Source organism: Lonchura striata, chromosome 17 (genome assembly GCF_046129695.1).
Source record: "Lonchura striata isolate bLonStr1 chromosome 17, bLonStr1.mat, whole genome shotgun sequence".
Classification (NCBI taxonomy): Eukaryota; Metazoa; Chordata; class Aves; order Passeriformes; family Estrildidae; genus Lonchura; species Lonchura striata.
In genome coordinates this window covers 13,955,255-13,971,664 of record NC_134619.1, presented here as the reverse complement: position 1 = coordinate 13,971,664, position 16,410 = coordinate 13,955,255, and the positions used below count along the sequence as shown (strand labels likewise).

General features: G+C 61.5%; 1 protein-coding gene across 2 annotated transcripts in view; it reads right to left on the bottom strand.

The window, feature by feature from the left end:
* DLGAP4 (DLG associated protein 4) overlaps positions 1 to 16,179 on the bottom strand; it is a 146,444-nt gene extending 130,265 nt beyond the window's left edge. The window contains exon 1 of one of the 2 annotated variants that reach the window (XM_021536609.2): positions 16,069 to 16,179. The gene's annotated coding sequence lies outside the window, so the exon portion shown is untranslated. The remainder of the gene's footprint in view (positions 1 to 16,068) is intronic. The other variant, XM_021536615.3, reaches the window with a different exon arrangement.
* Positions 16,180 to 16,410: the final 231 nt, after the last annotated feature.

Below are 16,410 nucleotides of genomic sequence, written 5' to 3'. Positions count from 1 at the left end.
CTTCACCAGAGAGCCTGGCCCAGCCATCGCCAGAGGAGTTACAGTGTCATTAATGAATGCTTTCCATTTTAATGAAGTTAATCTACCTCTAAAAGCTTTTTATGCCCACAAACATATGAACTGAGAGAGAACAGGACCTGCAGCCACATTTATACAGCATTTGAGCACGGTTTTCCAGCCACCTATTTCCCAGCAAAGCAGCTGGGGAAAGAACATCCCCTGATGAGGCTGCAGCCCCTCCACTGTGCCAGTTACTCTTGGAGATCCATCTTTTCCCAGGAAAAGTGAGATGCTACATTCCCATTATGATAAAAATTAGAAAAACAGTGAATTTCAGTGACAAAATAGATATTGTCTTTTCTCAGTTGGGGAGGAGATGTTGCTGGCAGGAGGAGGTGCTCAGGGGGGTGATGAGAAGCCCCTGCCCAGCACAGCCCCCGGCCCTGGGCTCTCTGTGTCCCCCCTGCTCCCATGCCAGCCCATGGTGCCAGCCAGGCTCTCACAGCAGGAGCTGGGCTGGGGCTGCCCCCCTGCCTGCTTTGCCAGCTAAGGATCATCTTCCCAATCTCCTGTTACTCCTGGACAGGGTGCAGGTGCCCTGGGTTTGATATTCTGGCTTCTTTCCAGTTTCACCTTTCCCACCACTGGGAAAAACAGGAGAGTTGGAGCTGAATTTGAACCTGGCATGACCTCCTCAAACGCACAGGTCCGGATTTGTTCCTCCCTCCTCCTTGTGGAATGGCCTGTGGCACTGGTCCTGTGAACGCCCTTCCCCAGCAATGCCAGCCCAGGTCTCAGTGCCAGCAGCCCCCTGGGGAGCTGCTCCTTGCTTCCTGCAGGGGAGGACAGGCACAGCCACCCCCCAAAAACATCCAGCCGAGCAGAAACCTTCCCATCCCAGCTGCAGAGTGAGGGAGGAGCAGGAATGGCACTGCAGAAGCAAACACGTCCCAGGACAGGACAGGTGCCCCCAGGAGAGGCTCCGAGGTTCCTGCGGTGGCCTAGGTGAGGGGTCCCTGCATGAGGGATGGTCTGGGGCTCTCCCTGCCCACAAAGCCCCCACTGAGACCCCGTTTGAGGGGTGCCTGAGCTGGGTCCGGGGCAGAGCTGAGTCCTCTCTAGCTGCTTTGCTCTCCCCACCATTCTGTCTTTCCAACCAAAATTGCCTCTCCCTGCAGCCTGCCCTGGCCTCTGGCAGCACTGCCAGGGCAGGAGATGCCCTGTGCCCTGGGAGCCCCCAGCAGCACCCACCCCTGCTCCTCTCACACCGCTCCCACAGCTCTGACACAGCCCAGTGGGTCTCAGGAAAACCTGGGAGGTTCCCAACACCTTCCCTACCCTGGAGCCTTGCCAGAGGCTGCTACAGGGTCCCTCCTGTGCCAGCACCGAGGCAGGACAACCCCAGCTGCATCCCAGAGCTCAGGGCACTGAGCAGGGCCAGCACCCAGGGCTCCTCCTCCCACCCAGCTCCCCAAAAGCCACGATGTGCTGTGACTTCTCATGGAAAATGTCCCCATGTGCCCCCAGCCCCAGGCAGCACTCAGGGGTGACCCCTGCCCACGGGGGGAGATATCAAAGCAGCTGCTCCTCTCCCTGCTGCCCCTGCCAGAACAGCTCCAGGCCCCCAGTGCTGAGCCCAAGGCACACAGAATGTCCCCTCACATCCCTGTGAGGCAGGAAGGCTACAGCAGCTTCCCAGCCCAGTGAAAACCAGTAGCAGATGTTTGTGGAAAAATTCCTCTTAGCTTTCCCTGAAATTTGCCTTTGTCCACAGAGCCTTGTCTGCTCCTGCCATGGGCCATGGGATCTCCTGGAGCACCCGGGCCCCCCCCCAGACCACGATGGAACCTGGCAGAGGGACTCTGATGGACCTGGCTGGTCTGAGCCCACCCCTGTGGGAGTGGCTGGAGGAATGGGGATGCCAAACACATTCCTGCCTTCTTGGCAGGGGCAAAAATGGATCTGATGACTCACAAAGCAGGAGTTCCTACAGAACCATGGAATATCCTGAGTTGGAAGGGACCCACAGGGATCATGAGTCTAACCCCTGGCCCTGCCCTGACACCCCAACAACCCCGTCCTGGGCACCCCTGGCAGTGCTGTCCAAGGGCTCCTGGAGCTCTTGGGGCCATGCCCATCCCCTGGGGAGCCTGGGCAGTGCCAGCCCCCTCTGTGGGGAGAACCTTTCCCTGAGATCCAACCTAAACCCACCTGACAGCTCCAGCTGGTAATTCCCAAATAGCTACAGCTCATCCTCATGGGGATGAGCAGTTCTGGAGGATCCAGCCCAGGACGTGTGGGATGCTCTGGAGCAGAGATGCACAGCCATGGTGGGTGCCTCAGGCATGGGCACTCCTGAACACCAGGATGGATGGAACAGGGCTCTCCAGCGGCAGAGCTGATGCAGTTTGGGGTGTTCTCTGTTGAGCTTAAAGCCTGACTCAGAGTGATCCCTCTAATCCCTGGTTTGCTTGTGGGGCTTTGGCTCCAAGGCCAGTCCTATGTCCTGCAGCTGTGGCAGGCACTGGATTTGGAGCACCTCTAAGCTGTGTCCTCACTGCACTGCCCTGCAGGAGGGGTTTCCTCTATTGCACTGGATTTTTGGAAAAAATTCTTCCCTGTGAGGATGCTGAGGCCCTGGCACAGGGTGCCCAGAGGAAGCTGTGAGTGCCCCTTTGCTGGAAGTGTCCAAGATCAGGATGGAGGGGCTTGGAGGAGCCTGATCTCCTGGAAGGTGTCCCTGCCCAGGGCAGGCAGATGGGGCTGGGTGGTCTGTGAGGTCCTTTCAACCCTTTCAATCCGGGCAGGGAAGTGGGATGAGTGTCACCCCCTCCCTGACTCTCTCCTGCAGGTCACAGGGTGTCCCAAAGCCCCCAAACCCGAGCAGAGGAGAGGACCCATGGCCCCAGCAGGAGCCAGCGAGGAGGAGCCCGGCAGGCAGGGCTCCCCCTGCAAGGGCTCACCTTGGCTGGGACGAGCAGTGCCACCAAAGTAGGGCTGCGGGGCACGGAACAGGGCGTCCCATCTAATTATATCAGCTGTGTCCCACAAAGAGCAGCTGGCACCTGGGCTGCCCTATTTCCTGAGCCCTCCTCTGGGCCGGCAGCGCCGCGCTGGCACCAGCCCTGGCACCGGGGTGGTGCAGGAGGGAGTGGCACGGGACAGCCTGCACAGCACGGATGGAGCTTCTCTCTGGGGAGGAGGTGGCTGCTGGCTCTGGGGCACTTGGGGTGAGCTGCTGGTCTCCATCCCACCCTGCACACCCCGGCCTAGCTCACACTGGGATCCCCACGGGCTGTGAGTGATCCTGCAGTGCCACAAGGTCCAACCACCAGAGTGGTGCCATGGGGCCAGGAGCCAGCCCAGCCATGCCCTCCCACAGGACACTGGAGCTTGTGGCCAGGCAGGAGTGTCCCCACTGCCCCACCTCCCACACCACTGCTGCTGGAGCCACAAAGGGCTCTGCAGCACAGGGACCCCCAGCTCCAAATGGGTGCCATGGGCACCCTAAGCTTGACAGTGCCCTCACACCTCCTCCTGCCCCTCTCCCTGCCCAGCATTTGCTTTCCAGCTCAGCTCAGCCCGTGCCCCAGGAGGGGCTATCCCCCTCAGGGCTGTGGTAGGATCACAGAATCCCGGAAAGGTTTGGGTTGGAAGGGACCTGGAAGCCCATCCAGTGCCACCCTGCCATGGGCAGGGACACCTGCCACTGTGCCAGGCTGCTCCAAGGCCCATCCAACCTCACCTTGGACGCTTCCAGGGATGGGGCATGGATAGCAGCCTTGTGCCAAGGTCCTCTGGAGGTGGGTGGAGCCATCAGGAGGTATTTAGCACCTCAGGCAGCTCTACCAGGGGCAAAACCCTCCTGCCTGTGATGGAACAACTGCAATGAACACACTCTGCTGGGATCATTCTGTGGCTTGGACAGTACCAGGCAAGGGACTGGGCCGGAGCCAAGGATGCTCAGATCTGGTGGTGGAGTGGGTGACAAGGGGGCAGTGGATCCCATTCAAAGTTCTCTGTGTTCAATCTCCCAGAAACTTTACTCTGGAGGTCCTGTCACAAGCCTGTCTCTCCTGACAGAGGATCTCTGGATGCTCCAGACCATCAGCAGCCTGTCCAAAGGGTGCCAGAGACCTGGTCCCTCTGTGCATGCTTGGAGATGCCCCTTGGACCTCCCTGGCAGCTGCTCCTGCAGGACCCCCTCCCTCCCTGCACCCAGCTGAGCCCTGCTGAGCCCCTGCTGCTGGGTGTGGGAGGCAGGCATGGTCCTGCTCCCAGGGCTGCCAGGAGAGAGCCCCAAGCCCCTCTCAGGGAAGCCCAGGGGCTGGGGAGTGCCTGGGGGCTCCTGGCCCCTGCCACCCGGGGGGATGATGGTTTAATCCGAGACTTATTTTGGTTGCTAGGTGATCAAATCATCCATCTGCTTGTGACTGGAGAGCGCCGTGAGTCAGCCCCTGCCACCGGCAGCAGAGGGGCTCACTGCAGCTCCCCAGCCTGGCCGGCCCTGCCCAGGGGCTGCTCCGGCAGCAGAGCCTGCCATGGACACGGCACACAGGTCCTGCCCGGGAACTCAGGCTGCCACGGGGCTGGGGGCATCTTCCCACGTGCTCCTGGAGAACAGGACCCCCACAGCAGCGTGGAGAGCACCTCTGAGCTGTGTCCTCACTGCACTGCCCTGCAGGAGGGGTTTGCTCTATTGCACAGCATTTTTGGAAAAAATGCTTCCCTGTGAGGGTGGGGAGGCCCTAGCACAGGGTGCCCAGAGGAAGCTGTGAGTGCCCCATCCCTGGAAGTGTCCAAGGCCAGGATGGATGGGGCTTGGAGGAACCTGATATCCTGGAAGGTGTCCCTGCCCGTGGCAGGCAGATGGAAGGGGCTGCGTGGTCTGTGAGGTCCTTTCAACCCTTCAACCCCATTCTGCGATTCAGTGATTCAATCCAGAGCAACTTTGAAGGATCAGATGAGCTCCACTAGAAGTACAGGCAGGTTTGGTGTTCTCCCCCAGCCCAGCCCAGCCCACCGAGCACCTTCCCCCTTCTGCAGGGCCATCACTACCCCTGCACACTGGGAGCCCAGGCTTCTCAGGAGAGCAAGGCAGAAAGGCAACAGTTTGAGAGAAAATAACATTTTCATAAAGTGTTTGAAGTCATTTGGAGGAGGAAAGTGGGAAGGGAGAGGAATCAGAGTCTCTGTGAGTGTGTGATGCGTGCGTATGTGAGAGTGCGACAACAGGAGCCTCCCTCCCTGCAGAGGAGAAACCATCTCAGCTTCTCAGCTTTGGGAGAGTACTGAGACGCTGGGAAATTAAAGCAATGCCCACAGAACGTGTTTGCAAAGTCCAGCTTCTCTGGTGAGGCACCACGTGTAGGTGTCACACTGCTGCTGCCAGCGGGCACGTGCTGGGCCCGGGCGCTGCTGCGGGGCTGGGGCTGCCCAGGACCCCCACACTCAGCCACATGCAGCCCTTGGGATCTGAAGGCCACCAGGGCCATGGGAATCTCCTGTGGGATCCACGGGAGCATCAGTGGTCACTCTCTGCCCATGGCAGCCCCAAAGGAGGAGCCGTGCAGCAGGTGAGGAACACCATGGATGGCAGAAATGGGACAGAACCACGGCAGAGCAGCTGCAGCAGCCCCAGGCTGCTTTCTCTGCCTCCTGCCACTGCATGTGGGCAAAAGACCTCCCAACTATCCCCTCTCTCTTCCCCCACCCCCTCGTGCTATGCCAGGGGCTCAGCCAGCATCCCAAGCCCAGTGCCCAGCATCCTAAACCCTGGGAGCCGGGCTGTGGCCTCCCCGCTGCTCTCCACAGCCCTTCCTGGTCCCCCGGCAGCTATCACGACTTCTTAGTGCAAAGAGACTCATTAATGAAGTGGAAAAGGAGGAGGAGGAGCAGGCTGAATGGTCCCTCCTGAGGGACAGTGCAGCGAGGAGGAGGAGGAGAGCGCTCAGCACTGATCTCAGGAGCAGCAGGCACCCGAGAGGGGCTGGCAGGGTGGAGGGCAGGAGCCGGGGCTGGGAGCCCGCAGGAGCGCAGCCCAGCACCTCCATCCCCTGGCAGCCATGCAAAGGGCACCCGTGGGCACCATGGCACCCACTGGAGCTCAGGTGTGCCCGTCCTGCAGGGCAGCAGCCCCCGGCAGGGAGCTGCAGCTCCTCGCAGCAGCCCTGGAGGGAGGAGGCAGAGGGGAGGACAGGCTGGGCTGTGTGGGAAGAGCGTTCTTCTCCACATCAGCCATTCCCAGCTCCAGAGCTGTCTCGGCAAGGCCTGGCTGCTGTGCCTGTGGGAAGCGTGGCCAGGGGCTGCAGGGAGCCACTGGCCCTGGCTGGGCAGCAGCCCCAGAGCTGCCCACTGCTCACGGGGGCACTGAGGGGAAGGTTTCCATCCCAGCTCGCAGCTCCAAGCAGAGCCCAGGAGACATAAGGTGACAGGGGCACATGGGCAGAAGCTCCTGCAGCTCTGAGGGCTCATCCATTCCTTGGGACCCCAAGCCTGGCGAGCCCCGGTGTGCAGCAGCCTCCTGTCCCCAGGTCACACAGGGGGCCTCCACGGATCCCTTGGGGGCAGTGGGGGGCTGCTGACCCCTGCTCACAGCCCCAGCTCAGGCTGGGAACAGGATTCCTGAGCCTGCCCAGTGCCAGGAAAGGAGCTCATGAGGAGCTTGGTGCCCATCCCTGCCCATCCCTGCTGCCTCCTCATGCAGGGCACACAACTTTGGGAGCATCGTCCCTTCCAAGAGCAGCTCCCCCTCAGGGAGTGTCACTGCTGAGCAGGGCAGGACACAGCTCTGTGCTGTCCATGTCCCTCCATACATCCCGTGTCCTGCTTGGAAAGCACAGCCCAAACCCTGGCCTGCCATGAGATCTGTGTTCCCATCCCAGAGGCTGTCCTCACAGCAGGCGGGTAGGGCAGGAATGGTTCCAGTGGCTGTGAGGGGATAGCTGAGAACTGCCCTGTTCTGCAGCCAGCTGAAACCTGGGGCCTCCCAACACTGTCACGGGCCTTGAGCTCTGCCCAAACTAGCAGCAGTGCCCAGCTGAGACTGAAGGAGGCTGGGATATTCAGAAAATGCCAAACCAGCCCTTTCTGATTGTTCAGAAAATTGCCTCAAACTGTTCAGGACAAGAAAACCACTGGACAAAGGACCTTGTCCATCAACTGGTCAGGCCTAACCTCAGCCCTGAGCCCTGGCTGCCCCAGCAGCTCTGCTCAGGAGGGAGGTGATCCTGAGGGAAGGCAGCAGGTCCCTGTCCCACCTGGCTGTGGTGCCCACGCCCAGAACTTGCCCAAGCCCACAGCACCCCAGGCAAAGCCCCCGAGCCCCAGAGCCCCATCCCAGCTCCAGCACGGGGAGGATGAATGGGTCAAGGCACGCAGCGAGGGAGCGTCACCTCCGCTCCCGCAGTGAGAGCGGTGCCACTGAATCCTCTCTGCAGTGCCACTGAATCCTCCCTGCTGTGACACACGCCGAGCCTGCTGCCCTGAGCTTGGCCTATAAATACCGTGGGTGCTGCTGTGCTGCCCGACGGCCCTGCCCACCCCAGGAAGGCTCAGCCTGAGGGTGAGGGCCAGCAGAGCACGGCAGAGCTGTGCCACCCCGGCCTGCGGTCAGTGGGCACGGGGCGAGAGCAGGGCAGGACACAGGGGCACGGGGCTGAGCCCAGGGGCACGGGGGTAAGGGAATGGGGGGAAGCTCTGGCACTCCGAGGGTGAGGGTCCCCGTGGCTGCAGCCGGGGACTCTGCTCTGACACACAACCAGCTCATCTCTGCCTCTCCATGGGGAGCCCAGGCACGGAGGGGCTCTCACATCGCAGCAGGTACCACCAGAGGCTCCTCAGGGCACGAGGGGATGCCCTGACCACCCCAGGGACACTCGCTGCAGGCACCTCCCAGCTCTCTCAGCGGAGGAAAGCTGCTCCCTGTGGACTCCTGGCCATCAGCTGGGCCAGGCAGGACCAATGCCAGGAATCAGTGACACCTCCGGCACCCACTCCTCTCTCTACCAAGGCCCTGACACTGGGTGAAGAAAATCCTTCAGCCCAGCTGAGTGGGAAGCAGTGGGGAGGTAACCAAGCCTCCCTGCCCCCAGGCAGGCTGCTCAACCCCCCCTCGAATGACTGGAGCCCAGTGTTGTCACCTGTCTGTCACCTGCCAACGAAAATGGTGTGGGTGGTCCCTGTCCTGTGGAGACACATGGAGACAAACAGCTCAGGGATTGGGATATTAAATACTTGACGTAAGGGGACTCTCATGATGCTCATCACAGGGCTCACCACTCCACCTGAGCACAAGTACCACCTCAGAGCTTGGCTCTCTGGGAGCAACAGCCCTATGGACAGCATGGGAGACACAGGGGACACCAAACCGAAGGGCAGCTGCTGGAGGCCTGAGGAAAATGGGGTCCTTCCCTGTGGGAGTTGATCAAGAGATGTGCAAAGGGTCCACATATCCCAGGGACTAGAGAAGCCAGGCCCAGGAACATCTAAACCATCCCACAGCCAGCACAGTGTGGGTTTGGGGCTGTCTGTCCCTTTCCCCCCATCCCATTCTCCCCCAGAGGGCATAAACCCACCAAGACCACAGAATTGTGGGATCACAGATTGGTTTGTGTAGGAAGGGATCTTAAATATCATCTAGTTCCAACCCTTGGCCACGAGATCTCCACACAGCTCTGGCAGCTGTGCTGTGCCTCCTTGCAGCAGCTTTGCTTTCCTGGCCAAGAGCTGCAGCCAGGCCTCATCTGGGCAAAGCTCTCAGGAAAGACAATTTTCCTGACAGCCCATGGTCCAGAGCCACCAGACAAGCACAGGAAAGCCTGACATCCATGGGAGCCTTCCTGAGCAGAGCCAGAGCTAATACAGGAGGGCTCAGCATGGTGGAAACCTTCCCTCTACAACATCTCTACAGCAAGAAGAGGCTCAGGACCTCCTCCTGCACACCCAAACCAGGGGGTCCCACACAGAGCCCACAACAGTGTCCACTGGGAGCTGCATGTTTGTTGTAGCCACAATCTGTGCCCACAGAGGGACCCAAGAGACCTCCCAGAGCAGAGCTGTGGGCAGCTACGAGGTGAGGAACACAGACATCTGCAAGCCCTGCCATGGAGAGCAGCACAGGCCAAGCATGAGCTGCAGGAGCTTGGTGCCAGCCCCTGGAGTGTGGCTTCAGCAAAACTCTGCTGTAGGGACACAGCTTTCAGCACCTCAAACCTTGAGCTAAGGGTTTCCTTCACAGACCTGAGCAGAACCTTCACCTCTGTTTATTCTGCACAGAACTAAACACACCCCCAAAATGAGAATAACAAAGCAGCCTCAGTGCCCAAAATGACTGCCCCTGACCACCCCAGTGACAGCCTGAGATCTCCTGCAGCCCCTTTGCCTCAGTGAGTGTGACCAGAGGCCCCCTCCAACAGGCTCCTGGTGGGAGCTGGGCACTGCTCAGCCTGCCCCGGGTGCCCAGCACACCCCCCTCCCTCCCAGAGGGGCTGTGGGGCTGCAGCTGGGGGCTGCCCAGCCCAGCGCGGCCGGGCCAAGCACAGCCAGCTGTGGATCCTGGGCAGGATTTCCCCTGGAAACGACAAGAAAATCCCGGCCGAGCTGCGAATCAGCTCCTTGAAGCCCATCCAGGAGCAGAAGGAGCCAGCCCAGCTCCTGGCAGCCCAGCGCTGCCTCGCCCGGGGCTGGCGGCCCCCTGAGCCGGGCAGCGAGCGGGGGACGCAGGTGGCTGTCGGGGACAGAGCCCTGCCAGGGCCAGTCCTGGCGGGCTGCCCCTGCTCCGCTGCCCTGCGCTGCGGATGGCACCGGGAGGATGCGGGAAGGCAGCTGCCATCTGGATCCAGGGCTCTCCATCTCTGCAGCGTGGCAGCAGCGCTCGGTGCTGATTGTGGGCAGATTAGAGGGGACACAGCGTGCTCATCCCCATCCTGCTGCGCTGCCGCTACCCAGGCTGGAAATAAAGCCTCGTTTTTCATGCAAAGATGCACAATGGTTAACAGGGAAAAGCTTGCCTGGGAGGCATGCAGGTAGCAAACCAATTTCCAAACGGGTCTCCAATTACTCCTGATGGTTATTCGATTTACATTTTTTTTCTGGCTCGCCAGATGTTGATGCTCCGAGGGTGAAATTGGGCCCAGCACGAGGGTGTGGGAAGGTGCAGGAGTCTCCTGCTGCAGAGTGGCACGTTTCCCTGGAGCTGCTCTGTTCCTCACCACTCACAGCCATGCTTCCAACCGTACCATGCGTCACGGACACGGAGAGGAGTGAGGGAGCCGGGCTGCTGCAGACACCGGAGCCACATCTGCCAAGCCTACAGCTGGAAAAACCCCATTTTCCTGCCAGCACAAACGGCAGCCCCGTGTCCCAGAGCAGGAGTGGCAGCTCCTACCAGGTGACAGCCTCCTGCAAGAAGCCCCTGGGCTAGCTCTGTGCTCTGCTTCCTCAGAGAAGCAGTGGAGGTGGATTCACGAGGCTCTGAGAGTCCATTTTGCAGGAAACGCTCCAAGCTGCCCAGGTCCTGTGGAATGCCAGCCCCACGCCTCTGCATGGACACGGCCGCTCCTGGCACCGCGGGTGCTGGCCCCACACCAGACACGGGGTCAGGACGGTCAGCAAGGCTCTGCTCCTCAAAGGCGTGTTGGTGCCAAGCTCCAATGGAAATGATGGCGACAAGGCTCTGCCTGGGCCTCATCCTGGAGCGGAGCTTCCGAGTGCGTCACGGCAAAGGCCCAGAGCAGAGTTTGTTATGTCCTCTCTCCTGGAGGGGACTGGCACGTGGCGGAGGCTGGCACGGGGAGGGGATGTTTGTCTGCCCCTGCAAAAGTCTGGGGGTAGCACAATGACCCAACCACAACCCTGGGACTGATCCCGGCCCCTGGTGCAGCTGGAGAGGCACCGGGGCGGCACACGGGGACAGGGACAGCAGGCACTGACCTGCCAGGTGCTGCCACTCGCTGCCAGCCAGCTCCATTCCCTGCCAGCTCCACTGCCCACAGCCCCACTGGCTCTGGAGCACTTTTACATGGGAAAACCCGCCGGGAGAAGGGTGAGGGTCAGGCAGAGGGGTGAAGGTCGGGCAGCTCTGCCCACACACTGCACTGCTTGCACACTGCAAACCACCCCGGCCCAGGGGAAGGACAGGGCACATCCCAGACACGGCTAACACAGGCCAGGGCCATGCTCAGTGCCAGTGCCCACTCGTGACATGGGGACAGGTGCCCAGAGACCACCACGGCTGCAGTCAGGCTGGGCCCGGTGGGAGCAGGCAGCCTGTGCTCACACAGCTCCCCACACGTGCCCTCTTCCTCCATCACTACCGTGCCCTCCCTGGCACACACCTCCAGCGCCATGCCCTGCACACCCGCAGGGACATCACCCAGCAACATCTGCACACGCGTGTGTGTGACACACACCCCCAAAGGGGCACGCAAACCCCAGAGGGGCAAACAACGCACATCCAAGGAGAGCACACACATATCCAAGGGGAACACACGCACATCCAAGGGGAACACACGCACATCCAAGAGGTGCACAGGCACCCAGAGCAGAGCACACGCACATCCAAGGGGAACACACACATATCCAAGGGGAACACACGCACATCCAAGGGGAACACACGCACCCCGAACAGAGCACACGCAGGCGCAGGCCGTGCACACCCGCACGCCCGGGCTGGGGCCGCTCCCCCGCCACGGTTCGCTGCGGAGGGCACGCACCGGGAATCGGGGCCACCCTCAGCCCCGCAGCTTGACGCCGGCTCCGCGCCCTGGGTCCCGCAGCCGGCACGGCTCCGCAGCGGCTCCCCGCACACGCGCCGGGCCGGGGGTTCCCGCACTCGCACATATTGGTGCTATTTGTGATGCGGGAGCAGCGAGGCAGCGGCGGGGCCGGGCCCTGCCGTGGTTCCCGCACCCTGCGCAGCCGCGGCCCCGCCACGCCGCAGCCCGCAGCGGCAGCCGGCCGCCCGCTGCCCCGCACGGACACGCGTGGGGTGGGCTGAGCCACGCCCCCGGGGTGCGGGATCTCTCTCTCACACACACACTCACACGCTCTGAGCCCGGTTGCTCCGCAGCCACTTAACTCCTTGTTGCCCGTTCCCGCACCGGCCAGCCCAGCCCTGCACCAGCCAGCTCCTTCCCGCACCGTCCGGCCGCACACCCCGCACTGTCCGACCATCCCTCCCGCACCGTCCGGCCACACAACCCTCAGCGCCCGGCCATCCCTGCCGCACCAGCCGGCCCCTTCCCGCACCTCTCAGACCTTCACCCCGCACCGTCCGTCCATCCCTCCATCCCGCACCGTCCGAGCCGTTCCCCTGCGCCGTCCGCACCCTGGCCCCGCACCGTCCAGCCCCGCGCCCCGCACCGCCCTCCCGCCCCGCTCCCGGCCCCCGCAGCCCCTGCTCACCTGGCCCGGCCGTGCGGGTCCCGCGGCGGGGCAGCGCCCGCTGCTCGCAGCGCCCCGGCGGGCTGGGCGGGGGGCCCGGCTCGGCTCGGCCCGGCCCGGCCCGGCCCGGCCCCGGCCCCGGCCCCGGCCGCTGGCCGGCCCCGCTGCCCCCCTGCCCGCGGCGCGGTGCGGCCGCCTCGCCCCTATGCGGAGGCTCGAGCGGCACCGAGGCGATGCCCATTCATTCAGCTTGGCCCCCGCAGCCCTCCCCTTCCGCCCCGCGCCCCAGCCGCCTGCATGGAGGGGGCTGGCGATGCTGCAGCGGTACCCAGAGCCCCCGGAGAGCACAGTGCGGAGAGGAGGGAGGGAGAGGAGGAGGAAGGAAAGCAGAAGGAGGGAAGAGGAAAGAGGGAGAGGGAGATGGCTGCCCCCAAAACCAGAGCTGGATCTGGAGAAGACTCTGGGATTTCCACCAGGAAATCAGGGCAGGGAGCGGAGCGGGGCCGGCGCAGCACCCCCCGCCCAGCCCCGCACGGCAGCCCCAGCCCGGCTCCCGGGGATGCCGAGCCAGAGGCTGGGGGCTGCGGGGGTGGGCACGGCCCCCCTGCACAACCCAAATGTCCCCTCTGAGACGGGGCTGACCCAGACGGGGGACACCAACTCCCCAGCCAGGAGCTTTGCTTTAAGGACATGGAAAGCTCGGGGGGCGCTTTTTGGTGGTGTTGCCAACCTGATGTTTGGGGGCTGCACGCTTGGCCCCATACCTGCCCTTTTTGCAGAGCCCAGCTTTGCTCAGACGGGGCCCCTTGACCCTCACACACAGTCAGGACCCCCTCAAAGGCACTGGGGTCCTGAGCCCCCAGATAAGGTCCTGCACACCACATCAAAATTTCTCAGCTTTTCCTAATCTGGGTCTTGCCTAACCCTCTGGAAAATAATCCACTGACCATCTGCCACAGTGAAATTCATTTACAACCTCGCACAAATTAGGCTCAACTGTTCACTTCCTGCTCCTTTCTGCTCAGGGCTTTTGGTCACTCTGGTGCACGTGTGTCTTCTTTCCAATGGACTGGGGGTGACCTTGCCATCACTGGGGTGCAGGGCAGTGCCTGTTCCTGATCTGGGATTTTGGGGTGCTTTGCTCCTGGTGGGATGGCATTCTCATGCCAGGATGGCATTGCCAGGCTGGGATGGCATTCCCATGCCCAGAGCTCAGAGTCCTGTCCTCGGGAGGGCTGAGGAGCCTGTTTGGAGGAGCAGCTTCTCTCTCTGGCTGCCCTTAGAGGTGTGTGCAGGGCAGGTGAGGAGCTTTCATGGCTCCAGGCAGGACAGAGAGCAGGAGCTCTGGGATTTCCTTCCCTCTGCCAGGGATTCCCAGCCTGACCTTGGGCGATCCAGGTATTGATCCAGGTGTTGGTGTTTTCAGAGGTGATTGCAAATCCATGGGTTTTGCTGTTTTGGGATGCCTGGCCAGGGCTGCCCCGTGGGAGTGAGGTGATCAGAGGCAGGAATGCTGAGTTCTGAGAAACCCCTCTGCAGTCCCTGCACCTGTGTTAAAGCCTGGCCTGAGGGGTGAGCACGGTGTGGGAGCAACGACCATGGGGATTTTCCCATCCCTTTGCCCTGGTGCTTTTGCAAATGGAGAGCTGGCTTTCTGGGGAAGAGGCTTCATTCTCTAAGGAAAATGGAAATATACAGATTTTTTTTCCTTCCTGTAGCAGATTCAGCAAAAGTGCAGCTGCCTTCCCAGTCCTGAATACAGAATTGACCATTCAGTTCATCCCTAAGGGGAAATGGCCTAGCAGAGAGGAACAACGAGCCCCACAGTGCTCTCTGCACCCTCCAAAGTCTTTCTCAACCCTGGCATTTTCCTCTCCCAAATTCCAGGGGTGCCTGGCTCCCTTTGCAGGGCAGTGAAGTTTTTCCTCATACTGCCACCCCCCCTCTCTGAAAATCTATCGGCTTCAAAATGTATCATTTTTTCCCCTTAAATTTTGATTTTCCAGGTTATTTGTCCATGATGGAGCCTGGGGGGCAGAGGCACTGGGACAACCAGAGCAGGAGCTGGGTGAGTGCTGAAGGGCAACCCAGGGGGACAGGGCATTCCAGCCCTGCCAAGGGCATGGAGGGTTGGGATCCTAGCACGGCCACCAGGCAGCCTGGAACCTTTTGGCTGTGAGGAGCAATGCCTTTGCCATCATTCTGCCTATTCCTGAACCTCATGGCTGCTCCAAGTGGCTGAAAGGGCATGAAATGAAGGCACGAGTGGTGATGTGTGCTGCTGATTTCACCGTGAGGGTCTGGGTGCTCCTCAGGAAAGTCACTCGGTGTCCTGAGCAGGCCAAGCCAGGTGCAGTGCTGGGGGCATGGAGCAGCCCTGGCAGGCTGCAGGAGCCCCTGCTGGGCTTTCGGTCAGCAGTCAGCCCAGCAAAGGCCCTGTGGAGGAAAAAGAGAAGAAGGGAAATTAGGAAGACATTTAGGAATACGTTATTTTATAATATTTAAGAAGAAATTCTTCCCTGTGAAAGTGGTGAGGCCCTGGCACAGGGTGCCCAGAGCAGCTGTGGCTGCCCCTGGATCCCTGGAAATGTCCAAGGCCAGGCTGGACAGTACTTGGAGCAATCTGGGAGAGTGGAAGGTGTCCCTGCCCATGGCAAGGTGGTTGTAACAAAGATATTCTTGGAGGTTCCTTCCAGCCTAAATCATTCTGGAATTCTGGGATTCTATGAATGAAAGGCAGCTGGGGAGGTTTTTCTGTGAAAGAGCCCAAAGCCTCATTTCTCAGCTGTACTGGAGTCAAGAGGGGGCTTGGACGCCTGAAGGGAAGCCACAGGCAGCTACAGAGGCTTCTCCAAGTGAAGATAAATGGTTCTCATTCCTGGTGATCCAGGGGGGAGAACTGAGGGTGACACAGTTCGAGGCAGAGGGGAAATGATCTCTCCAGGAGCTGGTGTGGTGAGCCCTGGCTCACTGCCAGGCCGGGGAGCTGAGGGCAGCCCCAGTGCAATGGCAGTGTCCCTGAGCCCAGGGGACTGCTGTCCTGAGGAACTGGCACACCTGGCAGCAGTGATGAGACAACAAGAGGGACCCAGGTGTAGCTGAGCTCGAGGTGGAGCAGAGCAGTGTCTTCATGGCAGGGATGGGCAATGGGCAGGAGATTTCATAACTTTATTTTGCGAGGGGCGTGTTGCAGAATTCACCAGGAGATGGAGGGAGGGCTGTCATTGAATCACCCTCCCAGCTTCCCTTCCCCAGTGGGCTCCTGCAGGAGCTCCACTGCCCCTTGGCCACAAGCACAGAGCCGGGGCTGTGCCCCCTGGCCCCCTCGGGACTCCCAAAGCCACCCCGGGGACATCCCCAAAGCCACCCTGGGGCCATCCCCAGTGCCACCCTGGGGCTGTCCCCAAAGCCACCCCAGGGCCGTCCCCAAAGCCACCCCGGGGCCGTCCCCAAAGCCACCCTGGGGCCATCCCCAGTGCCACCCCGGGGCCGTCCCCAAAGCCGCCCCAGGGCTGTCCCCAGAGCCACTCCAGGGCCATCCCCAGTGCCACCTCGGGGCTGTCCCCAAAGCCACCCCAGGGCTGTCCCCAAAGCCACCCTGGGGCCATCCCCAGTGCCACCCCAGGGCTGTCCCCAAAGCCACCCCGGGGCTGTCCCCAAAGCCACCCTGGGGCCATCCCATACCTCTCAGCTTGCCGGGCTCGGGCACTAGGCCAGACTCAGCATCCTGAGCACCGTGTGTCTCTCTGGGCTCCAGGGCTGTCCCTCGTGAAGACCTGCAGGGCAGAGAGCAAAGGGGACATGTCCTCACAGGGCTCAGAGGCTTTGGGCCAGGGTGAGTAGCTCTGTGCTAGAACTGGGCTGAGGGGCTGTCCCTGCACTGGGGAACGGCAGCCAGGCTGGCTGGGCTCTTGAGAGAAGGAAGAGGCGAGTCTGGCACGGCGTGCGGAGCCGAGAGTCACCATAGTGATAGTGGCTGGAGCAGGTGGGTGCTGGGGATCGCCAGCCACGGCTGCCAGAGGGGAC